The following is a 20,109-nucleotide window of genomic DNA, read 5'->3' on the forward strand; positions in this document are numbered from 1 at the left end:
TGATGGCTCCTCGGGATAAAGGGGGGCCTAGGGCTTCCGAACTTTGTCAAGTACTATGAGGCAGCCCAACTGACGGTGGTCAGAGAGTGGTTTTAGCGGAATCGATCCAAGCCATGGGCCAGAATGGATAGAGCAGTGGCGGGCAGACCCTTGGAGGAGATCCTATCGATTTGAGCAGGATAGGCCCCAGAATATCTGCCTAGGTCAAGTGATGGCTGTGGTGTGTGACACTTGGGACTGGCTGTTGGGCAGGGTATGATATGATATGATATGATATGGCATTTGTAACGCGCCTATACACAAGTGTTTCAAGGCGCGACGAGGCGGGGGGGGAAACAAGGGGAAGACAGACAACGATCCTACTAGGCCAGGTATCATTCAGACCGCGCAAGTGCAGGGGTAGGGGAAGGGAAAAAGTGCAAGGGGAAGGGGAGGGGGAAGTGCAGTACAAGTAAGTAGAATAAAAATAAATAAATAAATAGGGCCAGCTGGTGGCAAGTGCAAGGTAGGTGCAGGCAAGTGCTGGGAAGGGGGGGGGCTGTAGGGATACAGAGACAGTCCCGCAGTGCAGGGGTTGCCAGGGAGGCAGTGTAAGTGGAGAGTGGCTGGGCCCAGGACCGAGGTCGGTGAGAGTGGCCCAGTTGCAGATTCAGTGCAATTTCAGTGTAGAATTTAGCAGGTGAGAGGGACAGAGAAGGCAGAGGCAAAGAGGAAGGTTTTGAGGTGCTTCCAGAACCGAAGATGGTTCTCCTCAAGTTTCAGGGAGGCAGGAAGGCTGTTCCAGAGGGAGGCCCCTGCCGCGGAGAGAGATCTACCCCCAGCTCGTTGCTTTGAGAAGCGGCTGACCCTGAGGGAGTTGGAGACGGATGAGCGAAGGGCTCGGGAAGGAAGATATCATCATACCTATCCCCATTCACGCCGCTATTTTCAAACTCCCAGTTCTCCCAAGGGATGGTGCAGGGCTCCTTCCGTCAATGGCATAAACTAGGGTGTAGGAAGTTGGGAGACATAGTACCGGGGATGGGGATACCTACATTTAAGGACTGCAAATGATCCTTGGGGCTTACGGAGGGAGAAAGAATGGGGCACTGTCAACTGAGACACTGGCTATCCATTGCCACGGTCAAGCGGGCAGCAACCAGGGAACTGATTACATTTGAAAAATGTATTACTAAACGTACAGAAACCAAAAATATGATTTCAATGCTATACCTGATGCCTCCTATGCATGTTTTAGCATTGCTAAGAACCAGATTGTGGTGTCAGACTGTGTCAAAACATTGGGCGTTCATCTGGACGTAGAACTGAACATGAAGGCCCATGTATCCCATACTCACACTTCTAGTGGTTATGTGGTCAGGTTATTGAACCAAATCAGACCTTATCTAACTCTCGAAAACAGATCCATTCTTGTCTCTGCCCTGGAGAAATCAAGACTCGATTATTATCACAATCTGTTATCAGGAACAACACAGGCTAACATTCAAACCCTACAGACAGCCCAGAACGTTGCAGTGTGCATAGTTTTCGGGCTGCATAGACAGGATCATGTCACAGAGTCTAAAAGGGCTCTACATCGGCTACCTGTTAAACATAGGATCCTACACAAGATCCTTTCATAAACCCACAGGTGCTGGGCATTGACTACACCTTGACAAAAAAACTGATCATTGATCTCCCTTCCTGTTCTCTGCGGTCCAGTGGCGCCATAAACTCAAACAACCTCCATTCAAACTGGCACAGTTTAGTGGTCATAGCTTTCTGATGCAGGCCTCCAAAGAATGGAAATCGCTTCCATTGGCAATGAAAGCGGCCAACTCCCTTTCTGTCTTCAAGAGGGTGGTCAAAACATATCTATTCGATCAGTAACCAGGTTTCTTGCTAGTGTTCCGGGTCCTTTGTTTTTTTTCTGTTTTCTTTCTTGTTATTTGTTAGATGTGTGCCCTGAAGCCCAGGGACATGTGGCGTGTAATAAGAAAGCAAACAAATAAATAAATAAATATAAGATCCAAAGTGGGCGTACATTCAACAGTGGGAGAATATGCTGGGTGTGAGCATCCCTACGGAGCATTGGGTGAACTTTTGGGGGAATATCCATAAACTGACATGGTCCATTCAGCTTAGAGAGATATGGTATATAGTGGGGATGTGATGGCATTACACCCGAGTAAGATTGCACAATATGTATGCAGCGTCCCTGGTACCGTGTTGGAGAAAGTGCAGGAGGAGCAGGGACTGGAAGCACATATGGTGGGAATGCCAGGTATTGGCCCCCTTTTGGTCACGTTTGATATGGCCCTCAGAACTAGGGAATGGATGTCTGGGATGTTTGATCCGGGAATCAGCCTGGTTAGTTATAGCGAAACGATGGAAGCAGGAGAAGCCCCCAACAGGAGTTGAGTGGCTGCAGAAGCTGTGAGTGATGATTGCAATGGAGTGGATCACATATAACACACAGGGGGGATAGAGGGAGGTTCCGGCAGGACTGTGGGATGGTCTTGGGGTACCTGCAAGGGGACTTTATGAAACAATGGTGTCTGCATACTTTGCACATTTTGGACATTATGTTAAGACTTAGATGTATACATCAGGATTGAGGGAGTCTGGGAGGGAGGCTGCTGACGAGGGAGGGGAGAGGTGGGAGGCATTGTTACTGTTAGTTACTTATGTAAAAGGCCAATAAAAATACGTTTAAAAGAAACATGACAAATTCAACAAGGTAATATCCTACAGGAGCAAAACATTATCCTCTGTAGAAGAACAATTCAATGCTTGATAAAAATTACTTCTGACAATGGTGTGGGTATTGGAAAACTACTGCCTGTTCATGCAGTGGGCGTACATCATAGTAGAGACCGCCACCAATCGTGAGAATACCTGCAATGTGATAGAATACAGTCTGGGAATGTCTCTAATTTAAGAATCACTTCTTGGATTTTGGCAATACAGGGCTTTCTTGTAGAAGTCAGGTGCAGCCAAAATAAGAAGAGCCCTCTAGCTCAAGGATTGGCAGACTTACATTGCCTGATTGTGCTAAAGAACACTGCCTCGATTACGAAAGCCTAATCATCAATAGTAATATGGAGTCATACCTCGTGTCCCCGCATAGGGTATTTGAAGAAGGCACTTATCAGAGGATATCCACAATTAATTTGGAGGGGTGTTCCTACCATATTACAAAAGACGGGGAGAAAGCATTGGCTGGTGGCATTGGTAACGTCTGTGTAAATTATCTTTCCAAACCCTCTGCTGGTTACAAAATAGATTGCGGAAGTAGTCAGGTGGCAGAGCTGATGGCAATTTATCAAGCTGTCCGTTCTGCAGTAAACCACCAATTCACAGAACTGGCGATTATTACTGATTCTTATGTGTGAAATTTGTTTCTGGAACACCTGATAAGTTCAAAAAACAGAGGCACGCTTTGTGCAAATAATTATTGGTTAAAACATGGTAGATTGATGCAGACTACAGATGATCTGGTGATATATGATAAAATGGCCATCTATTGGAAACATGTCAAAGGTCATTCCAAGACAGAGCGTCCTGTTAAAACTGAAAATTACTTGGTTGATCAATTGGCCAAAACAGAAGTTCAACTGGGGGACTTTATAGATATGGAACACTTCCTGGAAGAAATCCAGGCCACCGCAGTGACTAGATCACAAACCAGTACTGACAGTGAAATTACAACTGCTAAGTGGGGTAGTGAAATGCCTGATGCAGACCTAATCACTGCTTAAAAAGACAATCCCATTATTGATAAATTCTATAAATATTTAGGACATCCAATCAGATTTGCTCTGGTAAAAATCAAACTATGATGGAAAGGAAGACCTTCACATTTTGGTGAACTTTCAGAACATCTTGAAACTTCAAGGTGGGCTGTTGGTGAGGAAAGCCCAATCTGGTTATGACCAGTGGGTGGTACCTACCACATTCTGAAGTCTGATGCTACACCATGCTTATGACGCAACCACTACCAGTCATGGGGGATTTCAAAAGCTCTTAAGACACTGCAAGAAGTCACTTACCGGCCACAAATGGTCTAGGATCTCACAGCATATTTAAAAGGATGCATTGAGTGTATGCAGTTCCCACCAAGTTCTCCCACACATACAGCTACTTTACAGAAAAGAAGAATGATGCTACCATGGTCCAATTTGCAAGTAGACTTCATTGGACCTCTAACTCGTTCTTTCAGAGGAAGCACATACTTGTTAACAGTTAACAATGATTTGCCTCTTCTCAAAGTGGATTTAATACCTTTTTGCCCCAGATTATAAGATAAGGCAGAGACAGCCACCACGTTGATGATGAAGCACATCTTCTCAGGTTTCAGTCTTCCTCAAAGGATTGAGTCCAACAGCGGTAGTCATTTTACCAGTGAGGTGATGACAAAAATGGGGGAAATTTTAGAAGTTAAAAGAAAACTCCACATCGCATACGGCCATCATCAAGCAGGGGGGTTGGCGAGATACAACTAAACAATTGTAAGTATTTTGAAGACATTTGTGGTTCATTCTGGACCTGGTTGGTAGATCTGATTGACGTTTGTCCTGATGGCCATTCGATCTGCACCTTCTTCTGCCACTAAGATGTCTGCCTTTGAATTGATGGCTGGATGGAAAATGGTATTGCCTAAACATCTGCTTTCCCGCACTCAGGAGCAGACAATGGTAAGTGTCTCAACTACTCATTAATAGATACCGAACTTGACAAAGCACATGCTGCATGCTTTTGCAAATGCCCAATGCAATCTGGGGAAGTCTACTGAAGGAATTAAGTCTCACTATAACCTCAAGACAACAAAACCGAAGTGTGAAGTAGGTGACAGGGTTTATTTATACAGTTTTCAATGAAACCAAGCCAAGGAGAAGACATGTTTACCTTCTTGGCGAGGCAATTATGAGATCATAGAAAAGATCTCTCCTGTCACCTATAAGATCCGAATCCAAAACAGATATATGGATGAGGAAACATTGGTCCATACCAATCAATTGGAAATCTGTCACCCTCAATCAGCTGTGAGAATGATTGAGAAGCCATCTAAAGCCAGAGCCGAAGAGAACGGTGAAGAATGAAACCTGTAGAAAAGGAAAGAAATAAAGAGAACATTTAAAAGGTGAGTAATCAAATGAGAGTACTAGAAAATGACTGAATGAAAACGTAGCATGTACAAATGGGGTGAAAGATGTACAGTTTTCATAACAATGTGTTTCTGTTTGCCTATGTGTTACTAAATCAGCCTTTCTACCCCTCTCTTTAGTTAATTAAATAAATAATTATTTCCAGGACCTGTGGTACGGGAATGGGCGCTTCCAAGGAAATCTCTTTAGGGAAAAGAATGCAGAGGGAATGAAAATCATTTTTATTTATTTATTTATATATTGTGCATTTGTAAGGCACTTATACATCCAGTAAATTGTGTTTCAAAGGGCCCACAGGGGAATAGGGAGGGAACATGGGAATGACAGGCTAATATAATAACAATGAAGAAAGAAAGAGGTGTTCCAACTAGGCCTTGTGAACATTGATAACGTGCAAGTGCAGAGAGAGAATGGAAGAGGGAGGGGTAAGTGCTCGAAATATCACAGTGGGAAATGCTTGGGAGTAAGTTGCTAGCAGCTGTTAAGTGCCTGGCAAAGATAACTTGGTAAGATTGGTCAACTGCCAGTAATAAGTGCAGGCCTGTGAGATAGCACAGGCCAGTGGGTGCCCAAAGGCAAGTGCTGGGAGTGGGCAGAGGCTGAAGGCTTTTGGGGGGGGGCAGGGCCTTGAATGAGACGTAAGGGCCCTGGTCACCAATATCAGCGACTGTGGAGTTTAGCGAGGCAGGTAGATGGGGGACGGAGGAGGTGAAAAGGAAAGTCTTGAGGAGTTTCTGGAATTTGAGAACGCCCGGCTCAAGATGGAGAGGGAGGGGGAGGCTGTTGTAGATGAGGGAACCCGCTGAGGAAATAGATCAGCCACCAGCTCGCTGTTTAATGAAGCACTTGAAACAAAGGCAGTTGGCGCTAGAGGAACGTAAAGATCTGGAGGGAGAGTATTTGGTGATGGCCAGTTGTAGATTGTGTGGTCCCGGCCCTAGACAGCCTTATGGATGATGCAGAGGGATTTCGATTTGATCTGTGCAGCAACTGGGAGCGAGTGGATGGATTTTAGGGCTCGAGAGAGAGAGAGGGAGAGAGAGAGAGAGAGAGAGAGAGAGAGATAGAGAGAGAGAGAGAGAGAGAGAGAGAGAGAGAGAGAGAGAGAGAGAGAGAGAGGGAGAGAGACAAAGATAGATAAAGGGAGAGGCTGTTGGAGTAGTCCAGCCTAGAGAGTACCAGAACTCTAAAGACATTGAGCTTCTTGGGGAAAGTGAGGAAAGGAAGGATTCCTTTCAGGAGGTGTAGTAGAAGGTGAGCCTTCTTGGCAAGATCTTGGGTGGGAGGGAGGAAGGAAAGAGACGAGTCGAAGATGTCTCCAAGGTTTCTGGCTTCAAGTGAAAGAGAAGGTGGCGAGCCCACATAGGGTAGCCAGAGAAAGGGGAAGGAAGATTGAGCAGGAGTCCCAATGTCAGTCCTGCTGGCAGTGAGGCAGAGATCATTGGAGGCACGCCAGGATGGGATGGCAGATAGGCTGTCAGGAATGACGAAGGAAGTAAGTAGAGGATCAAATGGCAGTTTGAAAAAGAGTTGTGTGTCATCTAAATAACACTGGAAGTAGGGGAAGATGGTGGATATTAGGTGTACAAGCGGAGCAAGATATGATGATAAAGAACCAGGGAGAAACATTGGAGCCCTGGGGAACGCTCCAGGTGGAGATAGAGGTGGGAGAGGAGAAAGAGCCCAGGATAACCTGGGAGGGACGGTCATCTGAAAAAGAATTCTGCAGATACCTTGCCCTCCTCCTTTTGTTGCTGCAAGTACTACAAACAAAGTGCGGGGAGGGTTGTAGCGATGTCTGATTCATGAGAAAAGATGCAAAGCAAGGCATCAAATAAATAACAATATTAAGGCTACAGCCTGTGCACAGCAGCTGGGAAATACACACACAAAAGAAATGTGCAATGTTTTGCAGCCACTCAAAACTGTAATTGACAAGGCCTGAGATTAACTTTTCAAGTAACAGAAAATAACCTGCAACTTTTAGTAAAACTGGGAATTTTTTATTCTGAGAAGAGCAATTTCCACTTATAGAAAGAAAATGGATTTCCATTTTTGCTACTGTGTGTGTTTTCTTCTACATAAATAAAGAGTTAGGATTAGGAAACCTACAGATGTTGAGTACATGGACTGCTGATAGAGGTGTGATAAGCCAATGCAATATGAATTGTGGTGTTTTAGAAAATAGGCACATTAAACGTTTCAGTTGGGACTAAAATCAACTTTAAATGGGGCCAGCACTGACTTCTGACATATGGCAATCCTTTCAAGTCACAAAGACCACCCAAACCGAAGAATATAGGATGGGAGGAGAAATAAGTTCCCTTCCCAAGCTAATAAACCCTTTGAAGCTTGCCCACATCAGATAAGGCTCCTCCTGCAAACAGGCAAACCAATCCAGACAGTGCTATACAGTTTAAGTGTTGAGTTGTATTACTTGCCATGTGTGTATTCTAGGAATGAACATTTAAAAGAATAATCTGAAATCATATGAATTTGTGGTCCTGCTCACTTTAAATCTATTAACACCATCTCGCAGACCTTCCTGAATGAAAGAATTTAAAACTTGACAGGACTACGGGTCTGGAAACTTCTCAAAAGGAGAACTAACCATGACACCACAGATATTCAAATTACAAAGACTCATATCATCAGCCAGGTCCTGAGCCATGAAGACCATGTGAGCTAGGCCTGAGCCAATAAGAACAGATTCCCAGCCCAGACTCAATAGAAAATCACCATGTTCATAGTTTTGGTATCTAGGAAGACGAAACATTATAGTAAGGCCATATTTTTATATGAAGGAAAATGCCCTTTAAATGTACATTGAATTAATTATATTGTATGCATCTCTGGAACCAAACCTCTCAGAGACCTCAATTATAAGTCAAAGTGTTCAGCTGGACATCTTGTACTAGGCCATGGGCAAATTAGGCAAATTTAGATTTCCTTGCACTGAAACAGCACACCCCAGTGACCCATATATGCTAGAGTGCACAGTGTCAAGCCTGTTACGCTGGGATGGAAACATACATTTAGAAGTAAGTTAAATGGAAAAACCTATAACTTAAGAAATTATTTGTGTTATAATGATAAAGCTTGCATCAATTGATTTGTGCCAGAGAGAGCAATCAAGTGAGCAAATTATTCAAAGCATTGAATAGTGAATCCCACTTTAACAAAAATGTATTTTCCCAATACAGAACATTAAATAGTATCTGTAGTTGGGTCTGTCACCAACAGAGCATCTGGAGTCTTTGGTTCTTTAGCTGTTAGTTCATGGCTAATACTTATGGCCCAGAGGCCTTGCGGTGATAAAGTATTTCAAGTTTAATTTATCAGGGCATTCTGACTATTGTCGCTACCCCTTCCCCTTTGTCAGTTCCCGGGTCTGTAGATTTTTCAGATTAAGGTTTGTTTTTCCAGGTATTGTCTTTATCTGCCTTTATGGGGGCCCAGGAGATGGGAATATCAGTTTAGGCACCACATATCTAGTGAACCCTCATTAGTTCATTATCTTAAGCCCATCATACCAGATGCAACCCATGCACGCACTACCTTAGGATTTATATCAGGTCCAGCCTCCCCAGCGTCCCTGTGACCATGACTACATTACAGGCAAGTTGTTATCTTTATGGCTGAGCCGGCACCAGTTCATCTCCATGAGAAACTATGGGATCTGTTTTCACATCTCATTTGGGGTCGGTGGCAGGGGCAGAACATAGATGCCAAAGCTCAAACCTATAGCTAAGGCTTGATTCCGGTTGCATTTTTAAAGTACGTTTATGAGTGCCTTTAGAGATTACATTTTCCATGTTACATTTTCCATGAAAGTAGTTTATCCATTTTGATAAGAGTTACAGGATGCTTTCTTATATTTGGACATCTTCATCTCAGGCCTTGTCAATATAGTTTTATTTGAGGCACTACAAAACATTGCACATGTATTTTCGCATGTGTTCTCCTCTCCAAATACAGTCCACATGCCGCAGCGTACATGTTGTTTTGAAAAAGACTGCTTGCTCTGCATCATTTCTTATGAGTCAAACTTCCCTACATCGTGTCCTCCATGCCTGACGCACTGAGAGTTCAAATTAGTGTAGCGACTCTTATGGTGGCCATTTTTTGCGAAGAAGATCCAGCACGCTCTCTCTTTCCTTGATTCACTGGGACCAGAAATGCCTTGGGATCTATGTAGTGTCTCCTATGGAGGTGGACATATTTGGAAGAAGATGGTATGCCCTTCTCTCCTTCCGTGACTCAATGAGACATGAGATTGCTTGGTATCTACGTTGCGTCATTTTGGTAGCAGTCATGTTTGGCACAAAATGCAGCACTGCATTCTCAATGCTTGACTCATTTAGACCTAAGCTACCTCGATATCCATGGGGCGCCTCTTATGGTACTGGCTATACATGGCAAAGGATGCAGCACCCCACTCTCCTTCCCTGACTCACAGAGACTAGTGCTGCCTTAATATTCATGTTGCACCTCTTATGCTGGTGGGCATGTTTGGCAGATGATTTATCACCCTGCTCTCCTATCCTGACTCACTGACAGCTGCTGAAGCCACACCAGTGAAGAAGAAGGAATTTATTGTCGGTTGGGGCCAGCAACTGAGTAAATAAAGGCAACCCTTAATGGGTTGACCTTCTAAAATACTTGGATTTAAAACTCACATGTGTGGTCCATCTCCCTGAGCTAACGAGATTTCATAGACACCAACGGGTCTGTATGAGTAATGCTTCCGGTTTTATGGTATTTATTTCTCTACCATTTCCATCTATATTTATCCATATTCATTGTTTTCCCTTTTTCTGTATTTATTAACATTTACTTTTTGTTATATAAAAAGATAATTTACAACCAGTATTTTTTCTGCATTTATTCTGAAAAAAGTGCATTTATCAAAGCATGCATGCAGCCATTTAAGAAGGAAATGCTAGCTCCATGTTTTCCATAGCAATGCATGGTTGCTCCTGTGAAAGCTGCTGCCTTAAAATATATGCTGCCAGCAATTTGAAGAACTTTCATGCTTTTTATACAACTTTTAGACTCTCTATGCTGCCAATCTGCATTACGTTTGGCCTGCTATGTATTAGTGACATAATAGAGAACAGACAGAAAGACCTGTTGTTCTTTTTATTTTCCATTTTTATAAATAAATACAGACAGAAAGAAGATTGATTTCTGGCTGTATTCATGTATAAAAATCAGTTAAAATGGAAAACTGGAAGCCTTATTTATGAGTCGAGGGCGGAGTTGTCTTCATCTGCATCAGTAGATAAGCAGGCCCAGGGCCCGGCCATTGACTTTACATGAATGTTAATGAATTTGCACCTGGAAAAAAACAACGAAGGAAGCAAATGGCAGGATCACATGTTCAGCTGGATGAAAAGAAATGTAATCTGAAATTGAAGGAACAATATCTTTATCATTATTTTGCCATAGGGTTACATACAGGATCATATTTTGATCATGTTCTCATGAACTATAAAGTGCACAGAAATCATTCGAATATCACTGTAAAGCATATATTCAACTCTCATTTGAATTCAACCTTGGGAACAGGAGTTACAACCTAAAATATATTTCTAGCTCCTCAGAAAATGTCACAAGGCAGATATTTTGGGAAATAGTGGCTTAGTGAGTTCTTAATTGTATGTAAACCTTTGGAACACTAACTTTTATAATTTCTGAATAAATCATGATGAACTCTCATCCGAACCTGCAACATCGTGCCACAATGAGACATGTTTCATTAGGTCAGGCATAGGCAGACCGTTTCAGACAAGTATACGTCGTTATGGGTAACTATAAATAAAAATAATTCACCATGTTGTTGTTTATAAAGGTAAAACAGAAGTGAAACAAATGCAAATTTCCATGGCTGGGGATATAATTCAAATGGATAATGCCTAGTACCTAAAAGGGACAAATCATAGAAAAGAGGCGGACAATAGAGTTCCAAACCAAATCAAGAGCCACTAATCTCTCACATCCAAATTTTAATAATTGGAGTGTGATTTAGATTTTCTATGGTGTTGCACATTGGGAATTGGGGTGAGCTGCCTGATTTTATCTGAGTTAAACTATGGCGAAATTACTTGAAAAATAACATTGCCTGGGAGACAGGAATTGGAGTTAACCAGGAACAGAGACAGAAGTTGGCAGTTAGACAAGGAGAAGCAAATAAAGGGATTAATGGTTGCAGATTTTTTTGACTGAACCTGGAGACGCCTCTAACCAAGTCCTGATGTTTCCCCAGAGTATCCAGAAGGCGTGCAGACTGAGCGAAAACACCCAGAGATATTTTATGTAAGTGAACTTGTTCAACAAAAACAAGTCTTGTGGGGATATGCTTGGTTTGCTATTGATTGGGTGGTCAGACAATGTAGACCCCTACCATTTTCTTACCAAATGATAATTTAATTAACACAAGGTGGTTTTGTTGAAAATCGAAATGAACAATATCACTTCCAGTGTGAATAGAAAACATGGCCTGTTAAAGTAATCAGGGACTTCTATTTCTCATTGCCATCCTCAACATTCTGTAAAGGTAGGTGTGCATATAAAATGAAATTCCAAACTGTTCACCATTTCTCAGACGCTGCCTTTGAGCAGAAGGGTGCTGAATGTGAACTGAATATCTGGGTTTTTGTGCTGGGACAGGCAGGTGTCTTGCCAAAATTAAATAAAGTGAAGTCTCTGATTGAAATTCACACTCTCTACTGAGAGTGGAAAAGTGACTCCTGTTAGAATAGAGATTTATAGATTCTTCATGGAATTGTGGTGAAGGAAGAAGAGTATATATATATGTATATATGCTCTTTGTTCACAGTGAATACATTTTCTTTTAATTTACATTGCAGATTGAATACTTTTAAAGATGTGCTTGTAGCATTTTAAGAGCAGTGTTGAATTGGTTGAGAGTGTTGTGTGTTATGCATTTGGAACTTTGATTACAATGATCCTGTTTTCCTTTTCATGCGGCAAAAGTATTCCATATCCAGTCTCTGTATAGGTGTATAGGTGCACTTGTCATTTTGAGTGGGATGTTTACAATCTTGCAGTTGATTTCTATATGGATGAACTGTTTACATGAAATATTGTTTAATCAGAGTTATTTTGGTCCCTATGTCATTGTATGGTAATATTTGTGGATAATATACATTATCGATATGTGGAAAAAAGTGGCCACCACCTGAAATTGATCTAAAAAATTAAACAATGTAAAGGAAATACACCTACAAATTGTGAAAATTTAAGTATAGTCTTATAGGAGCAGACTGTATGCATCCCAGAGACACCTGAGCTCAATATAAACAAACAAAAATAAGCTAGGTGTCACACACACAGCTAAACAGTCGCTCTCAATATTGTACCTCATCCGAGGTCACTTGAAAAATAATACTGAGAATGTTCAATTATGTTGCATATTTTCTTTAGGCTGATAATTCACGTGCGCTCTTCACTGTGACAGGAGGTTTCGACTGAAATACGCGCACATTTGAAGGAATTTTCCGAACCATTAAGTATTTTCAGTCACCAAGCGCGAGTGCTCTGCACGCGCTCATGTTGAAGACAAATTTATGAACCTACATTAGTTCATGGGATACCACACATCGTGGACCACACTTATAAGCGAGTACAGCCCTGATGAAGGAGCGTTAAGCCTCCGAAATGCATTGGAATAATAAAAAACTCTTGGCTACATTAACTCTGCCATTTTGGCTTGCTCTTCCCGTTTCTGACCAGCACACAATATTTTAAAGAGGATTTCTATACATCAGATTATATTCAATTGTAATCTATTTGGAATTATCAGCCTAAAGAAAATATCCAACATAATTGAACATTCTCAGTACTATTTTTTAGTAACCTCGGATGAGGTACAATTTTGAGAGCGAATATACATTATCGGTCAGCATTTTATATCAGCTGATATTTCTGTTGCTCTTTTCATTTTAATGCTATTTCGAATGTTGACCCTTTGGTCATTGTTCTTATATATTTACAATCTGCACTGTAGTATAGCGCTTTGTGGTTGTTTGGCAAATGAGGAGAGTGAACTTTGGGCAAGTTCAAAGCATGTTGGGATTCATTTCTGTGCATTATGCAGACACAAGTTAATAAATATATGTGATGCCTGAATTTAGTACTATTTTCTAATTTAAAATATTTCTAGGCGTGCATTGGCCAACTAATCAGTTGTAATTATGTTCATTGGTGTAATCATCTAATTAATTCATACATTTTTTGTTTTATTGGTTTGGTTATTACAACTGGCTTGGAAACATTGTGTTAAGATGGCCGCATTGCAAGCAGGCTGCTAACATTGCTTTATGCTGAAGTCAAACAGGACCTTGTCATGTGACAAAGGCTTAATCTGGATTTCTTCAGGAACACCCTCCCCAACAAGCTTTGTGTGATCAAGCGCTGTGTGCGGCATGAAACACGTTGCTTTGTGTGCTTTTTAAGCTGCCAGTCTGCAGGCTATTTTGTGCCTTATTAAAGAACACAGCATTTTTTTATGAATTCCCGTGTGGACAGTGTTGTATTTTCAAATGAGGTGGAGCTAAGGAGCACTGCCTCAGTGCATTATGGTACTTTTCTTTACAAGTCTGTTGTGCTCCAACACTGCTTGCATTTCCCATGGTGCAGGGAGATTAGAAACACAGAGTGCTGCATGTCTAAAACTGTGTTTGCTAATATGAAAGTATGGCATGTTATTTAAATTAAAAATAATCTAAACGGTCTTGCTAAGTGTATGATCTGATAATCTTTCAAGCTGCTCAATGGTTTCAAAAGTGAGCCCCAGGTAAAATGTTTTGACTGTACATGTTGTGGGGTTAAAGAGTTTGCGATCTCTGCTTTCCTGAACCAACGAGTGATTTTAAATTGTCTACAAAGAGAACTGTTAGGAAAGAAAAGCATTTGAGCCAATTGTTAGGTGGCATGATTTCTGGATTTGAACTCATAATAATTTTCTTATTCATAAATAAAAATGTATTCTTTCTTTAAGCCGGCCTGGTGCTTGGCTCACCTATTGTTAAAGACTGAGGGAACTACGTGGGTATATATGAATCACAGATGGGGCTAGATTGAACTTAAAAGGAAGATTGGTGTGGCACTTTTGATTGGGGTGTCAAAGAATTCGCTGTATGGTTTGTGACTTCATAAATATCTCTAACAGGATGGTGGTGGCTATGTTTAGCAGAAGGTGGAGCAACACATGCTCCTTCACTGACACGCTGGGACCTGAGCTTCCTTGCTATTCATGCTGCGCCTCTTTTGGTGGCGGCCATGTGTGGCAGAAGATGCAGCACCACGCTCTCCTTCCCTGACTCGATGAGCCCTGAGCTTCCTTGCTATTCATGCTGCGCCTCTTATGGTGGCGGCCATGTGTGGCAGAAGATGCAGCACCACGCTCTCCTTCCCTGACTCGATGAGCCCTGAGCTTCCTTGCTATTCATGCTGCGCCTCTTTTGGTGGCGGCCATGTGTGGCAGAAGATGCAGCACCACGCTCTCCTTCCCTGACTCGATGAGCCCTGAGCTTCCTTGCTATTCATGCTGCGCCTCTTTTGGTGGCGGCCATGTGTGGCAGAAGATGCAGCACCACGCTCTCCTTCCCTGACTCGATGAGCCCTGAGCTTCCTTGCTATTCATGCTGCGCCTCTTTTGGTGGCGGCCATGTGTGGCAGAAGATGCAGCACCACGCTCTCCTTCCCTAACTCGATGAGCCCTGAGCTTCCTTGCTATTCATGCTGCGCCTCTTATGGTGGCGGCCATGTGTGGCAGAAGATGCAGCACCACGCTCTCCTTCCCTGACTCGCTGAGCCCTGAGCTTCCTTGCTATTTATGCTGCGCCTCTTATGGTGGCGGCCATGTGTGGCAGACGATGCAGCACCACGCTCTCCTTCCCTGACTCGATGAGCCCTGAGCTTCCTTGCTATTCATGCTGCGCCTCTTATGGTGGCGGCCATGTGTGGCAGAAGATGCAGCACCACGCTCTCCTTCCCTGACTCGCTGAGCCCTGAGCTCCCTTGCTATTCATGCTGCGCCTCTTATGGTGGCAGCCATGTGTGGCAGACGATGCAGCACCACGCTCTCCTTCCCTGACTCGCTGAGCCCTGAGCTTCCTTGCTATTCATGCTGCGCCTCTTTTGGTGGCGGCCATGTGTGGCAGAAGATGCAGCACCACGCTCTCCTTCCCTGACTCGATGAGCCCTGAGCTTCCTTGCTATTCATGCTGCGCCTCTTATGGTGGCGGCCATGTGTGGCAGAAGATGCAGCACCACGCTCTCCTTCCCTGACTCGCTGAGCCCTGAGCTTCCTTGCTATTCATGCTGCACCTCTTATGGTGGCGGCCATGTGTGGCAGAAGATGCAGCACCACGCTCTCCTTCCCTGACTCGCTGAGCCCTGAGCTCCCTTGCTATTCATGCTGCGCCTCTTATGGTGGCAGCCATGTTTTTCAGAAGGTGCAGCACCACACTCTCCTTCCCTGACTCGCTGAGACTTGAGCTCGCTTGCTATTCATGTTAAGCCTTTCATGGTGGCGACCCTGTTTGGCAGAAGATGCAGCACCTCGCTTTCTTGACCTAACTCACTGAGACCTGAGCTCCCTTGCCATTAGTCTTACCCCTCTAATGGTGGCGGCCATGCTTGGCAGGATATACAGCACCCCACTCTCCTTCCCTGACTCACTGAGACCTGCGCTCCCTTGCTATGAATGTTTCCCCTCTCATGGTGGTGGCCATGTTTGACAGGATATCTAGTACCCCGCTCTCCTTCCCTGACTCACTGAGACCGAGCTCCCTTGCTATTCATGTTGCCCCTCTTATGGTGATGGACAGTGTAGATGAGGTCCCAAGCACAATTCACACTCCTACCGAAGTACCAGGAACATTCACGCCGAAATATGTGACGTATGACAAGCAAATAAACCAACAGAGAGCCTCTGTGGGGCTCTGCCCAGTACCTATCAGACTGACAGCACCTATTGAAGTACCTGCACATAGGAAACCTTGGACAGTAAGGTACCCATTGAGGAAAGCATATTGACAAGTGAGACAAAATGACGATTGTCAAAACACAATGCCTGAAGAAGCCAAGAAAGTCCTAAAGGAAGGCGAATGGTGATGTCACAAGAACCTGGACTGACTCACATATAGAAGATATGATGACCTGCGAATGACGAAAAGAGACAAAACACCATGGATAAGTGACATCCTGAGTTTAAAGTGAAATGAGTGATGTCAAATGTAAGAAGCTTATGCCATGAGCATGATAAAGATATGCAGTCAGTTTACATGTGGACATATGCATGGAACCGCAACAAAGCTAAGATAATCGTATGGCTTGCTAAGCTTAGTAGTAAGATAGATTGTGGTAAGCGCCACATATACATATCTACCTCAAGAAAAAAAGAACTTTATATAAGTATAATTATAAGTATAATTCCACTATGCACAAGAGCAGAACTGACCAAAGGTTACTTAAGGTCTCACGAAGAGAGCTCCGCAACAGGAAATTCGAGAATTAAGGACAGAGAGAATCCCAGGCAAAGGCAAGTCATGCCAAGAAGCCAAGGTCGTACCAGCTGTAATAGCCCAAGAGTGGATACAATTAATGAGGAGAAGAACAGAGTATCCTATTCTGAAAGGTCAAGATAAGCCACAGAAGGCAGATGGCTGGCAGAATTAAATCAAATAAACAAATTGCTTGTAGAATAAGACAATTTGACAGTGTCTGAATCACGTGACCAGCCAAGCGAGAAGGAATGAAACTTTCACACCTACACGTGGCCTTGTGCCATGCACAGATATCCGAACTTTTCCAGACCGAGAAGCAGTCTCAAGGCCAAAATACAAAGAAATAATTGACACATGACCACTGAAGTGATGAGTTATTGTTGCAATAATTGGCGGGGAACTGGGGGAGCAGACAAGCTCCCTGCACCTGACCGGCTATTCTGCATGCTGCTAGGCTGGTGGAAAAGTATGAGTGGAATTGATGCCAGCCCAATCATAGTGGGCCAAGTAATCTAGGGTCCTATAGTTAGAAGAACCAATGAGACGTCATACTTTTAGTAATGTCTACAGTAGCCATTTTGCTTAGATGCCCCACCTGACACTGCTTATCCAATCCCCTCACTTCTGCACCACATACAGATATAGCACCTATATTAAAATTACCTTCCTATAAGCAATAGAATTCCATGTAACATTTTGTGCGTAACACATCAGTGATGATGAGTTTTTAGTATAAAAGATGTGTTTTTTATGAGGTTCGTTAGAGTTGTTGAAGCGAGAAGGAAGATCAAGCAATAGCTGATGTTCATGAACTCCCTGTTTTTTGTACTTGTCATTAAATGGACTCCCTTTGCCAAACTATTCAGTTGTCATTATTGATTTGATGCTAGAGTATTAATCTGCATCCCCATCCATCTGACGGGTGCTGCTGCCTCATCTTAAAGTGCTATTGGGCAACCCCAGCTCTATGGGCCGGTTGTGGTCCTAGTGCACACTTGGTAGCAGATGATGGTTTATCAATTATCGATTAGATAAGACACCTATTGACCGTCGATATAAAGAAACTCTAGGTCCTCAGCAATATCACGAGTCCTTTGCCATCCGGCCAAGTAGACCGAGAAGCTCCCCCTAGATAGTGGTTAGATTAAAAAGTTTAAAACCTGCAGGATAAGGTCTGAAGGAACCTGTGCTTCCCCCACTAACTCCTTCCCACTTCTATGAGCAGCCAATCGAGCGTAAGGCAGGAGAGGAGGTGATGAAGGCGGTGATCCCGAGGATTCAGAGAGGATAAAATGCGAACGGTGAGTGAAAAAGACAAAAAGCTTTGGCTAAAAATTGCATGCCTTAGAACAAGTAAGGGAAGATAACGGAGGGAGGTGGGACAAGAATAATGATAGCGTAAAAGTATACTGTATATATATATGGGGAAAGGGATATTGACTCGAGAGCAATAGAACGAGGATACCGGGAGGATACTTGAGCTAGATAGAGGATACCAGGAGGATACCTGAGCAGAGAGAGAGGAAACGCCCAAATACCTACGCTTTAATATAGCGGTTAGAAGAAACCTGCATTCAAAGTCCTGAATAAAATAGGATGAAATAGGAGACCAAAACGGTTAAAGACGTTTTTGAAAGGAATGGGCTTACACTACTTTTTGGGGTAAATCATAGGGGCAGGAGATCTGTGTAGCCTGCTGAAGTCTGTCTAGTCTGTCACATCGGTCTTATGTTTTTTTTCTTTTTTCTCTCTGACGTTATAGAAAATAAGACATTTTTGGAGGGATTAGCACAAAAATTACGCGATTGTTCAACTAAGATATTGTATAGTATGAATTGATGGTTGTTGTGTGAAAAAGAAAAACATATATATAATTTTGGGAAAAAGAAAAACGGGATTGGAGCTTGCGACGATTGTTGCTCGCTCATGTTGTTGATTGTTTAAGTAACGTAAAACGTAACAAAGTTTTGTGTGAGGAGAAGAGAAATAATTTTAAGTATGGAAGATATTACACCGTTAATACACTTGTGCAAACATTTGCCGAAACATGCACCTAAGCAGAAAAAGGTACAGTGCAGAATGGGTCAAAAGAACCACCCACAAAATGTTTATGCCATGGCCCCTGGGTGGATCGCTATCTAAAGCAGTCCCGCAATACATGACAACATATTTGCATGCCACATTTACTGGGAAAAAGTTAGATAAACGCCTAACTAGTTTAGAGCTATGGAGGATGTACCAAGAGGATAAGGAGGAAGAGCCGCCGTTAGATTGGATACTTAACATATGCACAGAGGGGGCTGAGTCGCCTTCCGTGCCAGCCACCCCGTCTGAAATAAAAAGTGAATTGAACTCTATTGAGGCCTTAATGAACCTAAGTACTTATACGGTTGAAGACTCTGAATCAGACATACCGCAAATAAGGCTGGCAGTAACAAAGTCTCGAGATGATCAGGAGCAACAGTCCCAAAGACCAAGTCCAGCAGAGATGAGAGGATTAGGAAGGATGCGTATAGAACTTTGGAAGAAAAACGAATGGCCCTAGAGCTTTGTTCTTCAAAGACCACAAAGAAAAGAAAAGAGCACACCACTTCCCCAGATAAACGTGGAAACGGAAATAGTGACAGAAGACTCACATGGAGAAAGTGTGAGGATAAGCCTAAGCAAGGGACCCCTCTTGAAACCAATCTCAACAACAAAGAGAGCGCAGGTAGCAGACATCATGCTTCACGCGAAACAAGAGGCCCAGACAAAGAAGTCTGTAAACAAACGTATTAAGAGTACTTGCAACATCTTCCAAATGGAGAGAACTAGAGCAAAATCGGATGGTTTCAGGTTAAGTTGGAACTCAATACTGGACATATTTGATCAAGTACCAAACCTACTACAGGTGACTTCACAAGTCATAAAAATGATTGAACCTTGTGAGAAAGGTAGGATTCATTGGGCATATCTACATATTCGATCTGCTCTAGTGACGATCATCCTGAAGAAAGAAAGGCACAACCTAAGCCTCTTGGGATACGACCTCATAGAATTACTGCAGAGTGAACAGCAGAGAGAGAAGGAAAACCTAAGCTGATCAAAAAGGATAACGTATCCAGTAAACGAGAGGGACATGTATGAACAAAATATAGGTCCGCCAAAGAGGATGACGGACCTTGTCGTAGTACCATAACCACATCACGAGGAGAACAGTATGATCACCGAAGGAAGGCTTATCAAAAAGTATACAGAAGGGAGAAGCAATAAAGTTACCAGGGGGAGGAAAATCAGCAAGTAAATTGGAAAGACGGCCCAAAGGTCCCGGGGAAAAAATAAGGATCACAATAGTCCAAAGTCCCCGGAGACACACCGATGAGGAGAGTGCTCAAGAAGACGGAATCCCACCGATTCAGCATAAGCAGACATTGGTCTCCAAGACG

Source organism: Ambystoma mexicanum, chromosome 6q (assembly GCF_040938575.1).
Source record: "Ambystoma mexicanum isolate Mex_15411 chromosome 6q, UKY_AmexF1_1, whole genome shotgun sequence".
NCBI lineage: Eukaryota > Metazoa > Chordata > Amphibia > Caudata > Ambystomatidae > Ambystoma > Ambystoma mexicanum.